The sequence below is a fragment of the Marmota monax genome, unplaced genomic scaffold, assembly GCF_021218885.2.
Source record: "Marmota monax isolate L192 unplaced genomic scaffold, Marmota_monax_Labrador192_F-V1.1 WCK01_AAM20220418_F8-fsc00295, whole genome shotgun sequence".
Taxonomy (NCBI): domain Eukaryota; kingdom Metazoa; phylum Chordata; class Mammalia; order Rodentia; family Sciuridae; genus Marmota; species Marmota monax.
In genome coordinates, this window is record NW_026692993.1 from 993,830 (window position 1) to 1,004,027 (window position 10,198).

Here is a 10,198-nt window from a genome sequence, read left to right on the forward strand (position 1 = left end):
AGTGTTATCATGACGTTTATTGTTAGGGTTAGGGTAATAGTGGGGTTAGAGCTATGTTTAGAGCTAGGATTATGTTTAGGGTAATGGATAGGTTTAGGGCTAGGACTAAGGTTGGGTTTAGGGCTAGGGTTAGGGTTAGGCTTAGGGTAAGTGTTAGGGTTTAGCTATGGTTAGGGCTAGGGCAATGATTAGGTTTAGTGTCAGGTCTAGGTTTCAGATTATGGTTAAGTTTAGGGCTAGGGTTATCATTAGGGTTAGGGTTATGTTAAGGGTAATGCATAGGGTTAGGGCTAGGATTATGGTTAGGAATAACTCTAGGGTTAGGTTTAGTGTTAGGGTCAGTTTTAGGGCTAGGATATCAGTTTAGGGTATTGGCTAGTGCTAGGGTTAGGTTTAGGCTTAAAACGAGGTGTAGGGATAGATTTTGTGTTAGGTTAGGTCTAGGATTAGGGCTATGGCTAATGTAAGGACTAGAGTTATGATTAAGGCTACTTTTAGGGTTACGGTTAGGGCTAGTTCTAGTTTTAGGCTTAGGTATACTTTTAGGGTGATGTTAGAGCTAGGGTTAGTATAAGGTCAGAGTCAGGCTCAAGGTTTGTTTTAGCGTTAGGTTAGGACTGGAATTAGGGCTAAGGTTAGGGTTAGGTGTAGGATTAGGTTTTGGTTTAAGTTAAGGGTTAGGGTTAGGGCTATAGCTCGGTTTTGTTTTAGGGCTTGAACTAGATTAGTGCTAGTTTTAGGATTAATGTTATTGTTAGGGCTAGTGTTAGTGTGAGGTTTAGGCTAGGGTTAGGGCTAGGGCTAGTGTTAGAGCTAAGGTTAGGACAAGTGTCAGGGTTATGGTAAGGGATAGGTTTAGATCTAGGAATAGGGATAAGGTGAGATTTAGCTTTAGTCTTAGTGCTAGTGGTAGGGTTAGGGCTAAATTAGGGCTAGGATCAAGTCTAGAATTAGTGTAAGGGTTAAGACTAGAGTTAGATTTAGGTTTAGCTTTGGAGGAAGGCATGGGGATATAGCAAGATTCAGAACTAGGGCAAGGGATAAAATTAGGGATAGGGCTTGAGTTAGGGTTCGGATTAGGGTCAAGGCTAGGTAAAGGGCTAGGATGAGGGCTAGCATTTGTGTTAGGGTTATGGCAACAATTAGGGCTAGGGCTAATGTCAGGTATAGGGTTATGGTTACGGATAGTTTTCAGGTAAGATTTGTGGCTAGGTCTAGTGTCAGAGTTAGGTTTAGGGTGAAGTTCAATTTGAGAGCTAGGGGTATTATAATAGTCAGAGTCAGGTTTTGGGTTTGGGTTAGGTTTAGGATTAGGGTTATGGCTCAAATTAGCATTAGGTTTGAGTTAGGGTTAGGGTAATGGATAAGGTTAAATTTAGGCTTCAGGTTAGGTTTAGGGCTAAGATTGGGGTTACAGTTTGGGCAAAGTTTATGTTTAGGGTAAGGGCTAGGGTTTAAGCTAGTGTTAGTGCTAAGGTCAGGTTGAGGATTAGGTTTAGCCTTAGGTCTAGCGAAAGGATAATGGTAGGTTTAGGGTTAGGGTAATGGTAGGGCTAGGGTTACATTAGGGTTAGGATAAAGTTTAGGGTAATGGAAATGGTTAGATGTAGGTTTAGGTTTAGGTTTAGGGTTAGATTTAGTTTTAGGGTTAATGTTAAGCTATGGACATGTTTAGGTTTATGGTATGGGTTAGATTTTAAGCTAGGGTTAGGGCTATGTTGTGTGTTAGTTTTAGGCTTAAGTCTATTGGTAGTTTTCTGGTTAGGGTTAGGGTTATGGGAATGGCTAGGGTTATCAATACAGTTAATTTGTAGGGTTAGGTAAGGTGTAGGTTTAGAGCTAGGTTTAGGGATAGGTTTTAAGTTTAGAGCTAGGGCTAGGGTTAGGGTTTAGAGTAAGGCATAGGTCTAAATTTATATTTATGGTAAGGGTTAGGCTTTGAGTAAAGTTTAAGACTAAGGCTTGGGTTAGGGTTAGGGCTAGGGTTAGGGCTAGGGTTAGGGATGGGTTTACGCTTACGGCTAGATTTAGGCCTAGAATTTGCTCTAAGTTTTTTGTTAGGTTAAGGCATAGGGTTAGGGCTATGGGTAATGTAAGAGCTAGGATTATGATTAAGGCTAGTTTTAGTCAAATGAAATATTAGATTTATGTATGATTATTGCCAAAGTATTTAACTCATTATCTAACTCATCAATTTGATCCATAGTATATGGCGTAATAATTTTATTAGGAGAAATTCCAAACACTCACTTTGCTGCTTTTATTCCTTTGACTATTCATTATCGTACAGTCTCAGGATACCTAGTAAGAATAGGTTAAGGCATAGGATTAGGGCTATGGGTAATGTAAGAGCTAGGATTATGATTAAGGCTAGTTTTAGCGTTAGGGTTATGGCTATGTCTACTGTTAGGTTTAGGTTTTCAGTTAGGGTAAGATTTAGAGATAGGTTTAGTGATAAAGACAGTGTCAGTATTTGGGTTAGAGTAAGATTTAAGATTAAAGCCAGAATTGGGCCTTGGTTTATGTCTAGGGGTAGGGTTAGTCTTTGTGTTAAGTTAAGGGTTATTGTTAGGGCTAAGACTAGGTTTTTGTTTAGATCTACAGCTAGAGTTAAGTCTAGATTTAGGATTAGGTTTAGGTCTAGGGCTAGTGATAGGGTCTGGTTTAGGTATAACATTACTAGTAGGGCTAGTGTTATTGTTTGGTTTAGCGTTAGGGTCAGATTTAGACCTAGGTTAGTGTTATGGTCAGAATATAGTTCAGGGTTAGGGTTAAGGTTTGGGATAGGGTTAGAGCTAAATGAGGGCTAGGGTTAGGACTTTTAATATGGTGAGAGTTTTGATTAGGCTGAAGATTAGGGACAGGTCTAGGGTTACCATTAGGGTTAGGGTTTTGCTTAGGGTTAGGGATAGGGTTAAAGCTAGTGTTAGGGGTAGGATTATGGTTAGGGTTAGGGCTAAAGCTAGTTGTAGGGCTGGGATTAGGGCTAGATTTTGCATTAGTGTTAGGGCTATGGTTAGGGCAACTGGAAATGTAAGAACCAGGGTTACAATTAGGATTAGCTTTAGGGTTAGGGTTAGGGGTAGTTAGTTCTATTGTTAGTGTTAGATTTAAGGTTAGGGTGATATTTAGAGCCAGAGTTATTTTTAGGATAGGAGTCAGGGTCAGGGTTAGTTTCAGGGTTTGAGTTAGGTCTCAAATTAGGGCTAGGTTTACTGTTACTCTTCGGTTTAAGGTGAGGGCTGTGATTACAGGTAGGGTGACTGTTAGCATATGAGTCAGGGTCAGGGTTAGTTTTAAGGTTAGATTTCGGACTTGATTAGGGCTAGGATTAGTTCTGGCAGTAGTTTAGGGTTTGGTTTAAGTTAAGGATTAGGGTTAGGTCTATTGCTCATTTTTATTTTAGTCCTAGGGTTAGTGTTAGGGCTACTTTTACAATTAGTATTAGGGTTAGGGCAAGTGTTAGTGTTAGGCTTAGACTTAGGGTTAGGGTTACATTTATAGTTAGGTTTAGATCTAGAATTAGGCAAGGATTAAGGATAGAGCAAGTGTTAGGGCCAGGGTTAGAGTTATAATAAGGGTTAGGGTTAGAACTAGGAATAGGGCTAGTGTGAGAGTAACAGTTAGTGATAGGGATAAAATTAGAGTTAGGGTTTGGGATAGGGTTAAATTAGGGCTAGGATTAGGGCTAGGGTTAGTGTTAAGCTTAGGCTTAGCAATAGGGATAGGAATAGGTTTAAGTTTAGGATAAAGAATGGCGTTATAGCTAGGTTTAGATGTAGGGTGATTGCTAGAGTTAGGGTAAGGTCTAGGGTTTGGGGTTAGGGTTATGATTAAGGCTAGGTTTAGGGCTAGGATGAGGCTAGTGGTTGTTTTAGATTCAGGGCTAGGATTAGTGCTAGGGCTAATATCAGGTCTAGGGTAATGGTTAAAGATAGTTTCAGGGTTAGGCTTATGGCTATATCTAGTGTAAGGGTTAGGTTTAGGGTAAGGGTCAGGTTTAGAGCTCGGGGAATTTTTAGGATTAGGATTTGGCTTAAGTAAGGATTTAGTTTTACAGCTCAAATTAGCATTAGGGTTAGGGTTAGGGTATAGTTAGGTTTTGTTTTAAGGTTCAGGTTTGGTTTAGGGTAATTGATACAGTTAGCGTTAGTGATAGGGCTTAGGTTAGGCTTAGGTTTAGCATTAGGGTAAGAGGTATGGTTAGCGTAATTGATAGGGTTAGAGCTTAGGTTAAAACTAGAGTTATAATTAGGAATATGCCTTTAGTTAGGGTTAGAATTAGTGTTAGAACTAGGGTTACAGTTATGTTTAGTGTTATGTTTAGCATAAAGGTTAGGTTTTGAGCAAGGGTTAGGGCTAGGTTTAGCGTTAGGTCTAGGAATAGAATTACTGTAGGTTTAGGGTTAGGGTTAGAGTTAGGAATAGGGTTATCACACACGTTAGGGTTAGGGTTAAGGTAACGGATAGGGTTAGGTTAGGTTTAGATTTTGGTTTAGAGTTAGAATTAGTGATAGGGTTAAGATTAGAGCTATGGTTATGTTTAGGTTTATGGTTAGGTTTAGGGTTTGATCTAGAATTAGGGCTATGCTGAGTGTGAATTTTAGGGTTATGCCTATGGTTAGTTTTCCAGTTAGGGTTAGGATTAACATTAGGGTTTGGGCCAGGATTATCAATAAGGTTAGGTTTAGGGTTAGAGTAATGGGTAGGTTTAGAGCTAGGTTTAAAACTAGGTTAAGTTTAGGATTTTGGCTAGGGTTAGAGTGAGAGTTAGGGATAGGTCTAGGTTTATGTTTAGGGTAAGGGTTAGGCTTTGAGCTATCTTAGGACTAAAGCAAAGGCTAGGGTTAGGTATAGGGCTAGTGTTAGGGTTAGGGTTACGCTTAGGGCTAGGTTTAGGCCTAAAATTAGTTCTATGTTTAGTGTAAGGTTTAGGCCTAGGGTTAGGGCTATGTGTAATGTAAAATTTAGGGTTATGATTAAGGCTAGTTTTAGGGTTAGGGTTATGGCTTGGTCTAGAATTAGGTTTAGGTTTTGGTTAGTTTCTGGTTTAGAGGTAGGTTTAGTGTTAAAGTCAGTGTCAGAGTTTGGGTTAGAGTTAAATTTAGGGTTAAAGCCAGAATTAGGACTCGGTTAAGGTCTAGGGGTAGAGTTAGTGTTTGGGTTAGGTAAAGGTTTTTGTTAAGGCTAGGACTAGGATTTTGTTTAGTTCTAGAGCTAGAGTTCAGGCTACATTTTGGATTAGGTTTAGGTCTAGAGCTAGTGGTAGGGTTAGGTTTAGGTATAAGGTTACAAGTAGGGCTAGAGTTAGGGTTTGGTTTAGGGTTCAGGCCAGGTTTAGACCTAGGGTTTATGTTATGGTCAGAATAAGGGTCAGGGTTTGGGATAGCATTAGATCTAGAATGAGATCAAGTGTTAGGACTATTAATAGGATTATGATTTGGTTAGCCTAAGAATTAGGGATAGGTCTAGGGTTACCATTAGGGTTAAGGTTTTGCTCAGCGTAAGGCATAGGGTTAGGGCTAGGGTTAGGTTTATGGTTAGGGTTAAAGCTAGGTTTAGGTCTCAGGGCTAGTTTTCGTGTGAGGTTTAAGGCTAGGGTTAGGGCAATGGCTAATGTAAGAACTAGGGTTACAATTAAGGATAGAGGTAGGGGTAGGTAAAGTTTTAGGGTTAGGTTTAAGATTAGGGTGATATTTATAGCTAGGGTTAATGTTAGTATATCAGTCAGGCCAGGGTTAGTTATAAGGTTATGACTAGGACTCGAATTAGGGCTAGGGTTAGATCTAGGTGTAGTGCTAGGGTTTGGTTTAAATTATGGTTAGTGTTAGGCCTGTTGGTCGGTTTTGTTTTAGTGCTATGGTTAGGGTTAGGGCTAGTTTTATGATTATCTTTGGTTAGGGCTAGGGTTGTGGTTAGGTTTAGGATTAAGGCTAGATTTAAGTCTAGGATTAGGGCTAGGTTTTGTGTTAGGTTTAGGACAAGAATTAGAGCTAGGACTAATGTCAGGTCTAGGTTTATAGTTAGTCATATTTTTAGGGTTAGGTTTATCTAAGTCAAATTAAAGTGTTATGTTTAGGGAAAGGTTCCCATTAAGAGCCTGGGTATTATTAGGGCCAGGGTCAGGCTTCAGGTTTGGGTTAGGTTAAGGTTTAGGGTTAAGGCTCAAATTAGCATTAAGGATAGAACTAGGGTTAGGGTAATGGATAGTATTAGGTTTAGGGTTCAAGTAAGTTTTAACATAATGGATATGGTTAGGGTTTGTGATAGGTTTAGGGTTAAGCCTTGGGTTAGCATTAGGGTTATGGTTATTGTTAGGGTAATTTATAGGGTTAGATCTAGGGTTAGGGCTAGGGTTATGGGTAGGATTAGGGATAGAGTTAGGGTTAGAGTAAGGGTTAGGGTGAGCGTTACACTTAGGATTAGGTTTAGGGTACAGTTTATGGTTTGAGCTAGGATTTTTGCTATGGCTAAGGTTAATTTAGGGTTTGGTCTAGGGTTATGGTCATGTTTAGTGTTACGGTTAGGGATAGGGTTATCATTAGGATTAGGGTAATAGGTTTCGATGTCAGGTTAAAGACAGGGTTAGGTTTAGGTTAGCATTAGGTTTAGGTTTACGATTAGGGTTAGGGTTTGAGCTAGCTTAGATTTTGGGTTAGGTTTAGGTTCACTGTTTGTTCTAGGTTTAGGTTTATGTTTAGGATTCGGAGGTTTATCTTTAGGTCTAGTGTTATCATTAAGGTTAAGTTTAGGGTTAGGGTAATGGGTAGGGTTCGAGTAAGGTTTGTGGCTATGGTTAAAGTTAGGATTAGGGCTGGTGTTAGTTTAGGGTTAGGCCTTGGATGAGTTTTAGTGATAGGTGAAGTATAAGGGTTAGGGATTGAGCTAGGTTTAGGGCTAACTTGAGTGTTAGGGATACAGTCTGATCTGGGTAGGTTTAGGGTTAGGTTTAGGGCTAGGGTTAGCATTAGTTTTAGGGTTAGGGTTAGTGTAATGGACAGAGTTTGAGCATGGGTTTGGGCTATGGTTACAGTTAGGATTAGGGCTAGATTTGAGTGAGGTTTAGGGTTTGGGTAAGGGTTATATTTAGGGTAAGTGTTAGGATTTAAGCTTGGGTTAGGGCTAGAACATGGGTTAGGATTAGGGTTAGGGCTAGGTTTAGCGTTAGAGTTATGCTTAGGGTTAGGTTTAGGGCTGTAATTAGGTCTAGGTTTTGTGTGAGGTTTGGGTTTAGTGTTAGGTATATGGGTAATGTAAGAACTAGAGTTATGGTTATGGCTAGATTTAGAGTTCATATAGTGTTAGGGTTAGTTTTTGGATTAGGATAGGTTTAGAGCTAGGGTTTTTGTTAGGGTAAGTGTCAGGGTTCAGGTTAGGATTAGGTTTAGGGTTAGGTCCAGAATGAGGAATAGGGTTAGGTCTAAGGGTAGAGTTAGTGTTTGGTTTAGGTTAAAGCTTATTGTTAGGGATAAGGCTAGGATTATGGCTATATTAAGGTTTAAGTTTAGATCTAGGGCTAGTGTTAATATTAGGTTTAGGGTTAGGGTTACTGGTAGGGCTAGTGTTAGGTTTCAGATAAGGGTTAGGGTCAGGTTTAAACCTAGGTTTAGTGTTAGGGTCAGAATAAGGGTCAGCATTTTGGTTAGGGTTTGGGTTAAGTTCAGAGCTAGAATGAGGGCTAGGGTTAGGACTAGTAATAAAGTTGGGGTTTGGGATAGGGTGATATGTAGAGCTAGGTATAGTGTTAAGGTCAGAGTCAGGGTTAGTATTAATTCTAGGGTTATTGTTAGGACTCAAAATAGGGCTAGGTTTAGGGCTAGGTTTAGGGCTAGGTGTAGAGTTAGGGTTTGGTTTAGGTTAGGGGTTAGGGTCAGTGCTATGGCTCAGTTTTGCTTGAGGGCTAGGACTAGGGTTAGGGCTAGTTTTGAAATTAGCATTAGTGTTAGAGCTAGTGTTAGGGTGTAGTTTAGGCTTAGGTTTAGGTTTAGATACAGAGTTAGGTTTAGATCTAGGTTTAGGGTTACAGTGAAGGTTAGGGTTAGCGTTAGGGATAGGGTTTGAATTATCATAAGGAATAGGGTTAGAACTAGGGCTAGGGCTAGGGTGAGAGTTAGAGTTAGTCTTAGTTTTAGGGTTAGATTTAGGGTTAGAATTAGGGTTTAATTAGGGCTAGGATTAGAGCTATGGTTAGTATTAAGGCTGAGCCTAGGTTTATGGCTAGGGTTATGGTTATGGTTATGGTTAGGTATGATAGTATAGCTAGTTTTAGAACTATGGTGAGGCTTAAAATTAGGCTTAGGTCTATGGTTAGGGTTAAGTTTAGGATTCAGGCTAAGATTAGGGCTAGGATTAGGGCTAGAGTTTGTTTTATTGTTAGGGCTTCATTAGGACTAGGGCTAATGTCAGGTCTAGGGTTATGGTTAGAAATAGTTTTAGGGTTAAGATTATTAAGGTTAAGATTAGGTTTTTGGATATGGTTAGGTTTAGGGTTCAGGTTAGATTTAGAATAATGTATAGGTTTAGGGTTAGGAATAGGTTCAGCATTATCCTAGGGTTAGTATTAGGGTTAGGATGAGGATTAGTGTAATGGATAGGGTTACAGCTGGGGTTAGGGCTAGGTTTGTTGTTAGGATTAATGCTAGGGTTAGGTTTGGGATTATGGCAAGGGTTAGTGTTAGGGTTAGGTTTATGGTAAGTGTTAGGGCTAGAATTAGGGTTATGATTAGGGTTAAAGTTAGTGTTAGGGCTCCGATTAGGGATAGGTTTTGGTTTAGGTTAGGGCTAGGTTTAGGGCTACAGCTAATGTAAGAACTATGGTTACAATTAGAGCTAGATTTAGTGTTAGGGTTAGGGCTAGGTTTATGGTTAGGGTTAGGTTTAGGTTTTAAGTGATGTTTAGATCTAGGATTAGTGTTAGAGTCAGAGTCGGAGTCAGGGTTTGTTTCAGGGTTTGGGATAGGACTCGAATTAGAGCTAGGTTTAGGGCTAGGTGTAGGCTTAGAGTTTGGTTTATGTTAAAGGTTAGGGTTAGGGCTATGTTTCTGTTGTTTTGTAGGGCTAGGTTAGGGCTAGTTTTAGGATTAGCATTAGTGTTATGGCTTGTGTTAGTGAGAGGTTCAGCTTAGGCTTAGGGTTAGATTTAGAGTTAGGGTTAGATATAGGTTTAGGGCTAGGGCTAGGGTTAGGGCAAAAGTAAAGGCAAGTGATAGGATTATGGTAATGGATAGGGTTAGAGTTAAAAATAGGACTAGGTCTAGAGTTAGAGTTAGACTTAAGGCTATGGTTAGGTTAGGTTTAGGGTTAAATTAGGGCTAGGATTGGGTCTAGTGTTTGTGTTAGGGTTAGGCCTAGATTTATGCTTAGTTTTAGGTTTAGGGATAGGGTTTGGTTTAGGGGAAGGGATGGGGTTAGAGCTAGTTTTAGAGCTAGGTTGAAAGTTAGGATTTCAGATAGGGCTAGGGTTATGGTTTGGTTTAGTAATAAGGCTAGGTTTGGGGCTAGGATGAGGGCTAGGATTTGTTTTAGTGTTATGGAAAGAATTAGGGCTAGGGCTAGTGTCAGGTCTAGGCTTAAGTTATGGATAGATTGAGGGTTAGATTTATGGCTAGGTCTAGTGTAAGGGTTAGGTTTAGGGTAAGGGTCAGGTTTAGAGCTAAGAGTATTATTAGGGTTAGAATTAGGTTTCAGGTTTGGTTTAGGTTACGGTTTAGGTTTAGAACATGAATTAGCATTAGGTTTTGGTTAGGGTAATGATATTTTTAGGTTTAGGGTTCATGTTAGGTGTAGGGTTTTTGATAGGGTTATAGTTAGCAAAAGGGTTAGTGTTAGGCGTAGGTTTAACCTTAGGTTATGTTTGAGCTTAAGGTAATGAATAGGGTTAAGGCTACGGTTATGGTTAGTATTAGGGCTAGAGTTAGGGTTAGGGTTATGTTTAGGTTTAGGATATGGTTTATAGTTTGAGCTAGGGTTAGCACTAGGACAAGAGTTAGGTTCAGGGTTAGGTCTAGGTTATATTTACAATTAAGGTCAAAGTTAGTGTTAAGGTTAGGGCTAGGGTTATCATTAGGTTTATGGTATTGGATAGGGTTTGATGTCATGTTCGGGTTAGGTTTAAGTTTAGGTTTCAACTTAAGGTCAGGGTTAGGGATAGATTTAGGGTTAGGTTTAGAGTAATAGTTAGGGTTTGAGCAAGGGTTAG